Below are 15192 nucleotides of genomic sequence, written 5' to 3'. Positions count from 1 at the left end.
TGGGATCAATAAGGTTTATCACATATACACAGAGGTTCCCCTTTTTTTTCCAGTATCAGATCTGCAATAATCAATTTAATCAAAGCCTTTTCTGTTGAATGAATCTAAATGCAGAATCTTACTTCGTGCGACAAAGGATTAAATGCAGCTTTACGACAGACTTGCACCAGTGAATAATCCAAAGCCTCCATACAGGAAGCTCCGACACTGTTTTAATGCAGCCAACATCTGTATGCAGGCAGGAGAGGTTCTGTTGGCAGGAGGGATGAAATATTCATCTGTTGCTGTCTTTTGACAATGAAGCTACATGACAATGGTCTCACTTTCAAATGTCTGAGGTGCACAAATCCAAAAGGGAACGTACCTTACATAATTTTTGCTTGTTTCATTCGGCGCTCAAGTGCCAAAGCAAAGTAGACACTCAAAATTCAACAGCACAATTAAATGAGAGGTTAGTGGATCAGCCCAACAAAAACGGTGCCCTTGAAAAAGCCTCACCTAGAGAAAAAACACATTGTATGTAAATATGGGGAAAGCATCTCATGAATATTTAATTTTTTGGCATTGTAGCACAGAAGATAAAAATAATGCTTCCTTCAAGTGTGGACCTCTTTATGAAATCAGGGTAAAAGCTATTCTGTGTTATCAGATTTTCTATGAAGCCCAGCGTTTCTTTTGAATTGCATCATCTTTTATTTAAATGTCAGGATCGGGCTTTCTGGAGCTGGCGTTGGATGATGATTCCTGCTTTTCACAGCTTGCTGAGATCAGGAGGACGAGGCGGAGCCGGGGCTCACGTTTGATTGAGCTTGGAACACAAAAGGTCAATGTGAAAAAAAAATAATGCTGATTTTACATATTTGTTGTTGAAGGACTTTTTTTCTCTTAGCTATACCATACAAGACTTAGTCTTCCTCTATACATGGCACTTCGTATTAAAATTCAGATATTTTACTGTCCTTAAATCCACTTAATATCTGATGTCAACAAACAGCAGGATGAATTTAAATCTATAAATTTATAGTATGGTAATCTGAAGTTTCCAGAAACCCTGACAGTCAGCCCTAGACTATCTGATGTTGTACATATGTATGACGCCTTAAAGTCTAATATCTTGCATAAGTATGTTTAAAGGTCACATTAATATGAACAGTCTGCACTCAAAAAGATACTAGCTGAGAGGAATGCGTGGGGCAAACTTAATCCTTAACATCAGTGTGTAGGCGACTAAAAACAACAAAACAGAAATAAAACCTGAAAGGTCATTTTTGACCTTGGGTATAAAACAACAATCCCAACTTAAAGGGAAAGGTCATACCCAATATCAAATACATATTTTTCTCCTACCTGTAGTGTTATTCATCAAAATAGTTTTGGTGTGAGTTGTGTGTTGGATATATTGGCTAGAGAGATGTCTGCCCTCTCTCTAATATAATGGATCATATGGCATTCGGGTTGTGGTGCTCAAAGCGATAAAAAATTTATTTGAGAAACTCAACAGCAATGTCTCTTTCCAGAAATCATAACCCGTTTATTAAAGATAATTACAGACATTATTATTCTCAAGTGAGCTAGCTATACAGTGCAGAAACTCTATTTCAGCAGGAAGGCTAAAAGTAGTGCTGATCAAACGGGTAATTTAATATGTGGTTGTTTTTTGGCCTCATGTGCCACAGTGCAGCTGTTTTGGTAGAAAGAAAATAGTTCCTACATGAAATTGCCCACAAAAAGGTCTGTGGATTATCTTGAGTAGGGGTCAACCAATATTGTTTTTTCAGGGGCGATAGTGATTATTAGTAGCTAATAAGACCAATAAGCAATGTTTGCAACTGATATGCTTTTACAATAAAAATGAAAAAATATTTCTGTCAATATTTAGAATTTGGAACATAATAAACTCCAACAAAAAACTCTGTTTAAATGCCTTTGGTAAACATTTAATAAAAATCATATACAGCAAGTTCTCGGCAACTTTTTTTTATAAAGTCAAGTAAAAATTTAAATAAAAAATGAATAAATAAAAATTGCTTTCTGAGGTTTTACAAAGTAAAAGTTCCTCTCATGCTGACACTTTCTTAGCACTTTTAAATTAATTTTTTTTTTATATTCTAATTTTTAAATTTTATCAGTGATCATTAGCTGATATAGATAATTGGTAAAATACCAAATATCGCACCGATAATCGGCCAGGCCGATAATCTGTTGACCCCTAATCTTGAGTAAAAAGGTCATTATTTCTGTCCAGTTTTTTAAATAATTTTTTGTTGCTTTAAGCACCAGAAGCCGAGTGCCATCTGGTTCCATTATATTGCAGAGAAGCTGACATACGGCGGATATCTCTAACACTCGGCAACTCACACCAAAGCAATCTACATCATATACACTACAGGTAAGAGGAAAAATATGTGTTTTTTAATGTGGGGTGAACTGTCTCTTTAATGTCTAATTATCAGTTGGCTTTTTTAGGGCTTTCAAATCTATCACATGGCTTTCATTGGCAGATGGAGTTGGCTCACTTCTTATAGAGAAGTGTATGTTGACAAGCTCTGTACCTGTTATGAAGCACTTTTAGGACTCTGGGAACTCACGAAGGCCGTGTGAGGTAGTAAAAAGGTGATCTGATGGTGGCTGGGGATCTTAAAACATCAAAATGACTCACAGTTTACCTGAAAAGAGAGAGTAGTACACAGGGATTACTTTAATAAAGTGCATCTGCCTCGACTACATTACCTTATGTATGGGATGTTATTATCGAAAATGCCCTTTTGGGGCATACCTACTACTGCTTTGAAAATGTCTTTTTTGAAGGTTTGGGAGGAAACTGAAGATGACTCTCAATTTTATACACCTAGTGAAAATGTTTTCACAGTGACACTTTTGTAATCATTGCTAAGAAATTGGGGCATTTTTGTGGAAAACTTAGACATTTGTGATGAGTTTGACATCGTGTAAAGGCAGACTTCTATCACTTCTTTCTTTGTTTTAGAAGCAAAGACACTTAAATAAAGAGGTCATGCGCTGCTGGCCGGAGATGTCAGTGCTGATGCAAAACTTGCATATTATCTTGCAATTGCAGCTCCCTTGAGTCCAGTGCAAACAATAAGAGAGGTACTTGCCGCTACAAGAAACTTCTCTCTCAACAAATCACAAATGCTGACAAGCGTAGAACAATTACGGCTTTGTTTAATAAGAATGACTGTCGGGAGCATATATTAAGTACTTTATGGACTAAAAAAAATAAACGGGTTCACTACGCAGCATAAAAAGTTAATGTGTTGTTCATTATGGACACCAGTAGATCATGAGATGTTTTCCACTACACACACACACACACACACACACACACACACACACACGCATATGGGATTTTAATGAAGAGAAACTAACAGCTCAACTAAGTAAAGCTGCACCAACATCACAGTGACATCTTGCAATGAAATCCTTTAAACTGATACAGCATACGTTTAATGTGATTTATCCAGATTAAAATCTGGTGTAAAACTAGAGTAAGAAATATGTTATGCATGCTGAAAGTGTGTGGATGTTTATGGTTAACCCTTAAGTAGCACTCTGCCCCCCTCTGGTGGCACTTATATCTCTTTTATTGTGCTGCAATGGTCAGTTATTCTTCAACTCTGTCAGCTGTCACAGGTGACACCAGAATTAACATTTCTCACTTCTCTTGATGCTCAGTCTTTTTTTATCAGACAACACACAAACAAAATTACCAAATTAAATGTTTTGGTGACGCTAAATGCGCCTCGGAAATACTTAAATCTCAATGTTTGCCAAGTTTGTGCTTTTTTTCATTCTCACTTGCTCAATTTTTCAAAGAGTCCAATTTAGGTCTAACCCTTAAAAAGGTAAGTTGTTTACCATATATTGATGATTTGAAGGCCCTCAGTCTGCATGCAGGTCCACAGCTATGCAGTGAGCATCCAGTAAAAGGAAGAATATCCGAAAACGAATTCAGTGATCGTGATTACAAATGATAAAACAAAAGATATTGTGAAAAATATTGACAATAAAACTGGATTAATAATGTAGAAACTAAAAGTCAAACTAGTTAACGTTCATGCTGGAAAGAAACAAAATATCAGTGAAGGATCAACATTAAATAATGTTTTTCTGCTTCAGTATAACAATTCCTCTACTTCCCTTTTTTACATGTTTGAAATAAATCAAAATCAACAAAGACAGCAATAGTGAAGCACGTACAGCGAGGCCAACAGTTGCATTAACAGCACATTACACCTCCTCCTCATGACATGTGATGCAAATGAGCCAACGAGCACACATCAGATTGTCAGTTTTTCCCTGAAAATGTCCTAACCTGCTCTGTGTGTCAGTGAGCAGACTGAGCGGTGTGATACTTTTTTAAAAAACTCACACTAACTCTATTTTTGTGAAATTTCATGCACTTGCTCTTTTTTTTGAGAGAATGATTAAAACTTCAGAAAATTATGTCCATTATGAAAAATAAATCATTTGGACACTCACTTGCAGAGGGAGAAATCACGATGGTGCCAAAAAAAATCTCATCCCCTCCTCGCACTGCGACATCGCTCGTATATCCCGACAATTTTTAGAGATTTATAGAGATCAGGCTTTCATTTACTCAAGCATAATATACATTTTTGTCTATCAAATGGTTAGAAATAAAAGCAAAATGCAAACATGTATGTCAAATAAGGTAACACATTCTTTCTGTACATTCTGTATGCGGACTGATTATGCCGCCGTGCAGTCATGCAAAGCCTTAGGCAGGAAAATCCCTGTTTTCTTTTTGTCTTTTCTTATTAGAATCAAAGATGTAAGACTAAAGGGTTTCATATGTTGTACGGATAGACTTTTGTTATTTGGGGTTATATAACTGAAAACTGACTTCTACTGATATAATAAAATAATTGATTCTGTTTAATCTCTGGAACCAGAAAATATTTGGCAATTTTCTTGCAATTAATAAATTGTCAAAATACTTGCTGTCAATTGACTGATCACTGAATCTTTTATTTCAGCTCTAATATATTTTGTTTGTTGAAAGCAGCAGAATCGAACCTCGATGACACAAGAGGAACGGAAGATGAAAATGCAGAGAAAGACCCCCCCGCTGAGGTCCGTGTGAACACTGGGCCCGTGGTGTCAACTTGTTTTTTTGTCAAGTAAAATGGAGCAATCATCTGAATCAAAGGCGCTGATGAGATCAAGAGTGATTAAAATAGAGCGATCCTCAACACTAGCAGCGAGTGGATCATTAGTGAGTTTATGGGGAGCTGTTTTGGTGCTGTGAATGGCTTTAAAGTCAGATTGCTTTATACAAAAAAAATGCAGCTGTTATTCTTCAAAGCAGGAGAGCTACTTTTTCTAAAACCTTAGATTAAAGAACTAGGTCTGAATTATTGAGTATAAGCAGACATAAAGTAGGTTTAAATGATGAACAGGAGATCGTAAAGGCTTTGTTATGATTCTTTCCACCTGATACAGAAATATACTAAAAGTAAAGAAGGAAATCCGACAATTATAACTGCGGTGCAAAAGAAAGACGAGAGAATAAATCCTCGATATAATACATGTTGTGTGTTACACAGGCTTACACAGAGGCTTTCATGGCCTGTCGCACCACACTTTCTGAAGAGACCTGTGTGACTAAGATACAGCGGCACAATCCAGCCGACTACGGCTCCGCTAAGTTTATAAGACGTGTTGCCAACAGATAGAGATTGATGATAGCATCTGATGCAATTTACTCCATGTCCAGGGTTGCTGGTTCACATTTCTCGGTTAATGGTGAAAGTTCAGGTTGCAAAAGAAAATCTCCCCTGAATCTGTCAGCTGGAATTGAACTCTGGACTTAAGCAGCAAAGCTTCTGGATTGGACTTCTCTTTTTATCTGCAAATGCAGATGGGAAAAATTCTTAGGATTTGTGCGCCACATAAATGACAACTGCACGGCGTTACAGTGCATTTCAAATAATTAATGCTCACTGACCGGCAGAATTTGCTTGCAATAAAAATGTGCAAATCACGATGATGTATAAGGAAAAAGGAGTCGCAGTTGAGAACAGGTTGTTTTTCCAGATCCTCTAACGAGAGCAACAAGAGGAACTATTTTGGTCCGATCGATGCGGCTGGCTCTTCCATTTGGAACAAGGAGTGTCCACAGACGGGACTTTGTCGAGGAAATGAATCGTTAAAATCTGAAAAATTGCCATGTTAACTCGATTAGGCAGGGCAACTTATCAAGTAATCTCTTGATAGGGCATCTGAACTGTGTGATGGATTGCGTGCTGTCTTTTTTTCTCTGAAACATATTCTTAATTGCTCATTAAGATTACGTATGACCACAGGAAAGACATATTAGTAGGTGTTCTGTTTCCCCACAGATGCTTTTATTTGAATTTGTTTTAAGATTCCCAGCTGTGCCTGACACTCTTCACCACATGTGGAATAAAGATGTTTCTTTACGTTTAATAAAAAACCCACAGAAACCTTGAAAGTGTGTTTTCCTCTTAAACAGCTGTGTTTAAAATTAAATAGCGTTCCATATTGTAAACACTATATAGCCCCATCCGAATTCACATCATGTCTGCATTAGAGCCAGATTGATAAATTGTTCTGGACAATATATCAAAATGTTGGATGCAGTTTTGAAACAGTGTGAGCACATCGTTTGTCCACCAGAGAGACTAAACTGTTCATTTTTCATGATCTTGGACCCCATTTACACATCATGCATCTTGGACAGATTGAACGACTATCAAATATTTTTTAAAAAACTGACTAAAAAGCAAAGTGATCTTGTCGGCTTAAGCCATATCAGTGAGGCCACATATAGAATTTTTCAGTAGTGTAGTATAAGGTATATAGTATATTTTGATAGACAAGCCATGGGCGGTTTAAAATTTGTATGAGGGCCATGATGAGCCCCTGGGCTGGACTTAAAAAAAATTTTGATCAGATTTCATTATTAACCATCAAATATTGACATCTAAATTGGCCTCAAATACCCAGTATCAGTAAAGCTATAGACTTTTTGACAATATTGAATGTGTCCTTTGCTTCAGATTGCATCTGATGTAAATGCCAAAGGTTGTAACTGTGCAGCTGAGAGAAGAAACGAGTGGAAAATCCTGTCAGCTCTCCCACAAGACACTGTCCACGTGTTGACACGTGTGTTAGACAGAGATTGGATCTTTGTTCTGAAGAGAAATTAGATTTCAATGACAATAGAGCCTGAGAGAGCTAAAGTGTGTGTGTGTGTGTGTGTGTGTGTGTGTGTGTGTGTGTGTGTGTAGGGACTGAGTGAAAGAATGAACTTGTACAGAGATCACTGTGGCTTCCCCCTGTGAGTGGGAAACTCTGCTTCTTAAATGCCACTTATTTTAGGTGCATTAATTTAATGTCAGTCCCAGTTTCTAAAAAAATGAGAATGAATTACACTGACCTCCTCCTAAGTGAATTAACATGGATGATTGTGGTTGTAATTGCTAATTAGCATGACTCACTGATTCCACAGTCTCACAGGTGGATCATTTTCACTCTTAGAGGGTTTTTAAAGGATGGCATTCAATTAATATCAACTTTTCTTAAAAATAGCGCGAGCCTCCGTTCCCCCTTTCTGGAGATAACTTCTTCTCAGTGAAATGAAAAGTGACTCAAGTATAGTAGGTCTGCACAAGACAGAGCAAAGGATTCAATTCCAATCACAAAAGGTTAAGAAATCATTTTTCTTTTGACAGTGCGGCCTGCAGCCCTATTTTTCTTAATATCTGGCAGCACACAGCGTCTCCCCGACTATCAAATACTTCAAAGACAAAATCATAATGGGAGACACAAACAACCCTCTTGCCCCTTGACCTCAAGATCCCATAAAAAAGACAAAAGCCAAAAGCTCCACTGCTCTTACTGTCACTCCTTCCGAGAGTAGAAGTAGGTGAGCACCTTTGTTTACTTAAATCAAAATCCAATACACTGCCCTGGCAGTTTCTCTTATGTGTTTTTGCTTTCCCAGCACTCAGCTGTGGCACGGCTCAAACAGATGCCCTTGACTTTTCATTAGGTTATTAACCTTTGCGGAGGTGAGCTATGATTCAGAGGTGGGCACGGAGTCCCTGGAGGCTGCGCTGCAACACTACAAGACAAAGACAACACAGGAGATGTAGCGAGAGGGAGAGAGGGAGAGAGAAGGGTGGATGAGAGGAGAGCAGGTAGGGCAGGTGTTTGTGACAAATGGAAAACAACAGATGTTTAAAAAGTCTTGTTGTGTTGAGTCCCAGTATCGCCGCCTGAATGCATAAAGCCTACAAGTATTGCTCACAGAGGAATGAAAAACAACAAATGTGCTATTTTGTCTGGATAGATATTAGTATCGTACATCACTGGTTGGATATCAGTCCTGTTTGGGAGCTGCAGCCTGACAGTGCAGCGAGGAGCTTGCACACTTTTACCAGGAGATTTAACTGTGATTTGTCAAGTCTGCATCCCGGTTTTATCTCTGCGATAGACACAAAAACTCTCATGAGGGCCGAATGACGGTGCAACAAGTTGTGCTGTTAGAGGAAAATTTTTATTACAAAGCTGCAGCGCATGGTTAAAAGAAGACTTGGTGCCTCAGTTAAAGAATAAGGCAGGGGTTGCATGGTTCATCTCTACTTTCCAACTCTACCTACTCTGTGCAAAACCCCAACACATTCAGTGATATTAAACATATATTAAAAGGCTAAGTAATAGTACAACAGCTGGGGACTTCACTTTTTGGCAAACATGACTAAACAGGAGGCAATTTAACATTTAATTAGGCTGCAGAATGAAACACATCTGGTACAAAACTGACTATTTTGTCCACAGGACGCGTGTATGGTACACTGTCTACATGCGGGATTGACTGAACTCATGATTGTGTTTTAAACTTTTACAATTCACAAGAGCTCACACAGATTAAAATAAAATGGTTCACATTCATAGTTCACAATTTTCACAGTTCTCAGTCGCCCCCAAAATTACATATTTTTCATTATTTCTTGAACTTTTAAAACTAAAATAAAATCCTATGATCGTCATTTACTTGCAGATATTTTCCAAACTTTGTCGGCAGTTCAACTCGATGTGTTGTTACAAACTGGTTGTCAATGTGGCTGATGTTCAGACTTGTTTTTCCAGACCCAGCAGGCACAATTTCCATATAAATAGAAGATTTTTTTCTGTTGCATTCTCTACTTATTTCTTCATGAAAAAAACTTAAATTATCCATATGAACTGGCTTTAGCATTACTGGCAGCCGCTGTCTGAAGCCATGCTGCTGTTGTGTCGGCATCCAAGGTGCCGTAAAACAAGTGTTGTTAACTTAAATGAGAGTGAAAGCGCTCATGTTCAAGTCCATGAGGTGCAAACTAGCGAGTTCATTTCACCCTTTACCAAAAATATGAGCACATTCTATGAATGCATTGTTTTAGCGCGTTCATGCACAGCTCACTGATGTGGTTTTAATACATTTTTTTTGTTTTGGGACATAAGTCTATGGCACAGAGGTACAGGCTATATGAGGCTTTGGGTTAAATTTATTGTTGGTGTTGATTTTTTCATGGGATTAGTTGACAATAAGAAAAAATGAAAATATCACTCGAATGATCCTTTAAAGGTTAACTATATTTGTTTTTTTTTTGATGTAAAGCAGGTCCTAACTACACATTAAAATACAGTCACTGCAATGTGGTTAAGACAGTGGTTAACTGTCACCTAAATATCTAAAAACAAAACATCAATGTCAGCTAAAGTCTTTAATGCAGACATAGAGATGTCTTTTATCAGTCACTACATCAGTGCCTGCTGGTATATTGGTTTTTTGATGTCACAATGTTGCCTCACTGTTTGATCATGTATAGGTGACAACACTGCATCATGCAAAGATGCAGCCGCTTAAAGTGTAGATGCAGCAGTCATCCTTTGTTTGGGTGGATGATGTGCAAATTGCAGTTCTTGCTAAATGCAGGTAACTCCTGAACTTCCCAGGTATCTCTGAATCTACTGGGTATTTTAGCAATACTGACATAGTGATGTGACAGGGAGCAGACCCACCCACAACTATTACTTTGTTTCACTATTTTATGTAATAACAGTCATTATATATACATACAAATGCTACCCGGCATTTTTCAAGAATGGCCAATCTAAGTCTGGTAGTATTTGTCTTGCTTTGGTTTTATATTGTTTCCATCTTGTCAATTACTTTCACCTTTGCTGTATCACGACCGTATTGACCAAATCGTTCTGTGTTTTCTATCTGTTCTGTTTGGTAAATATAAAGTATTGTTTTTTCAGGGCAGACACTGATACCTATTACCAGAAATGAATGAGACCAATAACAGATATTTAGAACCGATATGCATTTACAATAAAAATAAAAATATTTCTGTCAATATTTAGGATTTGGAATAAGGGTACCGGTGGCTGAGTGGATGGAGCGGGTGCCCCATGCATAGAGGCTGTGTCCTCACTGTAGCAGCCGTGGGTTCGATTCTGACTTCGGCCCTTTGCTGCATGTCATCCCCCCTCTCTCTCCCCCTTTCATGGTTAACCTTTGCTGTGGAATAAAGCCATAAAAAGCCCCCCAAAAAACCTTTAAAAAAAAAAAAAAAGAATTTGGAATAAAACAAACTCCAACACAAAACTTTGTTTAAATGCCTTTAGCAAATGTTGAATCAAAACTAAAAAGTTCGACATCATATACAACAAGTTCCCAGCACCCTTTTTTTAATAAAGTCAAGTAAAAATTTGAATAAAAAATGAATAAATACAAAAGCTCCCTGAGGTTTTACAAAATAAAATCATAATAATCATAAAATAAAATACAGACACAGATGATCGCAAAATGCCAAATACTGGCCCCAATAATTGGCCAGCCGATAATCTGTCGACCCCTAATATAAATACACAGATTGTGCAAATACATGCAGGCAACTGCCGGTGACACAACACTTAACACCTCTTAAATCCCTCTGGGCTAAACTGACAGTGTTAGTAAACTGGAAGAACAACTGCGCTGTTCTGAATGAACAAGAAGGTCGGGATACACCTCGTGCCATAGTGGGTGTATATATTCTGTGTTATGACTCAATTACACCCCGAGGTATCTTCGTCAATTTTAGAAAGATAGAGAAAAAAAATCAAACAGCAGCTCAAACTCATTACAAAACCCTACTTCAGACATTCACCATGTGATGACAAACAATAGTGAAAGCCAGCAGTGATCCATAAATCCACAACAAAGGACTATTCATAATCATTTAACCTTCATGCCCAATTTCATGCATATATAAAATGAGAACTTGACTCTTTTCTTTTGACTCTACACCTGTACTACGTGCACAGAGGCTCCCGCGGAGCTTCAGGGAGCAACAAAGGAGAGTTCCACATTAAATAAAAAATGAGCAAAGCGAGGGAAGTTTCATTATTCATCTCACACTGGCATGCCCAACTCCCCAGCTTCCCACAGGGAACACTATGAAATTTCAATTGGCATCATTCTATGTGTTCAGTTTTAATGTCAATATCGCAGACAGTCTTCAACAGCCTCGCAGCCTCCCTTCTGACTCCAACAAGAAACTTCAAAGGAGCACTTCTCTGAATCCCTCAGTCTTGCATCAAAAATGTTAACCTTGGAGACATGCTAACTACCCGGCCGCGTATGTTCTCGAATTCCAATGAAGAACCTGATCATTCAAGACAAGGAAGAAAAGAGGACTCAACCGTGCCCTCCGCCTGTCGATCCGTCCACCTGACCATCGGGCTCGCTTCTCGCCTCGACTCCCCAGTGTGCGTTCTGTTCACTCCATTCTTAGAAATATTGCTGAATAATGCTTAAAAACGAAAAGCTTGAGTTGAAACACTCACACGTACTGTAAGGACTCAACAGAGACTAAGTTCTCATGTTTATACATCGTAACGCACATGATCAGATGGAAAGCCCTGGAAAAAAAGAGAAACCCTTGCTCTATGTTGTCTGGAGGCGAAAAAAGCAACAACAACATAGTAAAGTGAGCTGGTTCTTTGGGGGCCTGTGTGACTGCTGCTCATTTAGCCTCAGGTGTGGAGCTCTAATGGTTGGCAGCGAGGCCTCCACCTGAGCGCCAATGTGCCCGTAATGTTGCCAGAGCTTTGGAGGCAGTATCAGAGGTACACTGGCAGGAATATTTGTGCAGGTGCTGTACTTACACTTTGGTGTATTACATAGTGACTGACACGCTATCCTCCAGCAACATCTTGTGACAAGACATGAAATCCCACCAGACAGAAAGAAAACTTTTAAAAATGCTGGAGATTCAGTCTGTGAAGTGTTTTTTTAATCTCTCTAATATGTAACGTCTAATCACCCTACAGTGAGCACGTGTCAATACCAACTTTAACTCTTTGAAACAGGAGCATATTGACTTGATTTCTTTCAAAAACATGGGAAAAGGCACTAGGCAACTTCAGAAAAGACCTCAAATTTAGAAAAATAGCAACAAAAAAAGAAACAAAAAGAAACAATGAAATGTACTTTAAAAATTGCTTAAAAATATTTTATTGTGATAATTAATAATTATCATTTATTATTAGTTTCTGGACATTGGTTCCAGTTTTTTTTCTAGCTCTACTATGTCTTACCAAAAAATAAATAATAAAACCAATTTGCCCAGGGTCCAAGGTTTTAAATACTTGGGAAAGGAGTCTGAACGCAGCACAAGAAAAGTAATGGCGATCCAGGTTTCAAAGGGTTAAAGAGGACATTTTATGCAGATTTTTATGCTTATATTTGTATTTAGGTTTTCTGAAACATGTTTACATTTTTTAATGTTCCAAAAATACTTTATTTTTCTCATTGTGTCTGTGCTGGAACACCAAAGTTTGTTTTCACGTAGCTTTGTGTACATAAGCGAGTCAACCGGAAGTCCATTGTGCCACACTCCTCCTTCAATTTTTGGGTTTTTTTCTATCAGGAAGTACATGGAAAAATTTAACTTTTGGGGCACATTTTGGACAGACTGCACATTCTAATATTCATACTACCATAATATATATTATGCCAAAAAAAGGTTTGTATGTCCAAATACATTGTATGTCAGATTCAGTATGCCAAAAACACCAGGATGCTTGTCGGCTCTTCTGACCCACAATGCTCTGCGTCACATCAACTGAGCCACAAACAGATGACAGCTGACTGACAGCTTTCAGAAGCCACAGGAGTCCCAAAAAATGTCAGTCTCTATCCTATAAGTTTACCTGATTATTTGAAACTTTGGCCACATTTAATAAGAATTTCCTTCACACTGTAAGACACAAAACACAGAGAAGTATAATAAGTCTCCTTTAATATTGACATGGAGAGGAAGCAGTCACGTCCCATCTGTGATTAGCAGCTGGTTTGACACGAAATAAGCTTATCTGACATAAATATTCTACATATACAGCCGAAAGCATGTTTAATAATAAACAAAATGCTCCAAATTATTTCCAAACTCTGCAGCATTTGATCCCACTATGATCGTTGACATGATCAGCTCTCCAGGATCTAATTGGCAGTGTGACGCCCTCAGAGTTTTAAATTTGTAATAGGTGTAGTAAGCTGTATGGTCATTAATTATGAATCACTTAACCAACATTGACACATTTTATTCAAGAGAATAGAGTAAATGGCAAAAAATACAATGGCATTTTAAAAATAAATTGGGGAGGTGGGTAAATGTGCTATAGCCAAGTTTCAGCTTTCTCTTAACTAACAGACTTTATCTCATCTGCTACACCTAATGAGGGGCCCAGTAGGTGTAAATAAAAATATGATAAGGATGTCGGGCTACCTTCATTTCATACGAATTAAAATCCAGAGAGACAGAGAGAGACAGAGGGAGAGAGAGAGACAGACAGTCCTCTTTCCACCTCTTGCCCTCACTTAATATATGGAGAGGTTCGAATAATCCTTATAAAGTTCATCTCATGCAGCTGGGAATCTCAAGAAAAGCATTTAAACATAATGTGAGCTGTCCATCTGATAGACCTGTAAGGAATAGATAGTCATCATCATCCTCACACATTTGGAACACCCACACGGTCTCTCGATCGTCTCATTTACAGAGGGCATGAATGGGAAGGAAAATGTCATTAGTGAGATAGGTAATCTGTTTCTGGAGAGGAATCAAAGATCATAATTGGATTTTCTTCAAGGCTGCTCAAAGCTTTTCAGAGTGTCAGCCCGCTATCATATTAATGATTGTAAGCCGACTGAGCTGGAGAGTGAGGCTTGGTGAAAAATGGCCTCCTCACAGGTGCACGCCTATAGCTTAAGTCAGACTGCAGCGACTGTGCTGTCATAGAAAACCCTCCCAAGAGTTGTAACAATTTAAATAGATTCACAGTATGTACATCGAGAGTGACATGAAAGAGGGCAAAGAAGAAGGGAGGAGTAGTAGGAGGGGAAAAATGATTTCACCACAAAGTAAAAAATTGGACAAAATGGGGTTATTCCTCTCAATCAAGTGCTCATTAAAACCCTCCCTTGAACAGTAGTTCTCCAATGATGGTTTAGCAACCGTAACTAAGCACAACAGACCTGTCAAGCTTTGCATTTCCCCAAAAGCGGTGTCTACAGGGATGGTATAAAGAGAATTACTTGGATTTTTGCTGCATTTAAGAATTTGTCTGTGTTTTTGCCTTAGAAAACCAAAAAATGACAGTGTTACTTCCAAGGGCAAGGAGCTCATTATAAATTTATTACATTAAACCTTTGAAACCTGAGCAAACTGGCTTGATTTCTTTTTGAAAAGCATGGGAAGATGGCAATGAGCAATAACAGAAAAAGATGATGAAGATGATCAAAAAAAGACAAGTTTTTTTTTAAAAAAAAAACCTATAATAATTCTGTAACATCGTTTTAAATATGTAATTATGCAGTGTAATTTTATTTAGACGGGGACAGTGCACAATAAAACATTAACCTTATATAAAACAAGCAGAGATGCATTGTGATAGGTTTTAGCAAAATTGCTATTTACTACCCGTAGTTCCTGGACAGATACATGGAACAATTACATTAATGACAGAATCTGATGTAAAAAGGCTACAAAACACCAGGTCGTAAAACTTTACGAACATTATCATCCCCATATCCCACCACATCACATGATGATAAATCACAAATTTGTGCAAAATTGCTGTAATAGC

General features: G+C 38.0%; 1 protein-coding gene across 3 annotated transcripts in view; it reads right to left on the bottom strand.

Annotated features, from left to right (window-relative positions):
• The window catches only part of slc16a1a (solute carrier family 16 member 1a), a 134883-nt gene that overhangs the window by 24961 nt on the left and 94730 nt on the right, over positions 1–15192 (bottom strand). The window contains exon 2 of one of the 3 annotated variants that reach the window (XM_088090935.1): positions 2553–2666. The exons of 1 other annotated variant lie outside the window; for it this stretch is intronic. The gene's annotated coding sequence lies outside the window, so the exon portion shown is untranslated. Of the gene's footprint in view, positions 1–364; positions 442–2552; positions 2667–15192 lie in introns of those variants that run through there. One more of the 3 variants, XM_088090943.1, reaches the window with a different exon arrangement.

The sequence above is a fragment of the Plectropomus leopardus genome, chromosome 2 (genome assembly GCF_026936395.1).
Source record: "Plectropomus leopardus strain MGB_pleo_1.0 chromosome 2, ASM2693639v1, whole genome shotgun sequence".
Taxonomy (NCBI): Eukaryota; Metazoa; Chordata; class Actinopteri; order Perciformes; family Serranidae; genus Plectropomus; species Plectropomus leopardus.
Note: the sequence above shows the minus strand (reverse complement) of the source record. Positions and strands in the feature narration are given on the sequence as shown.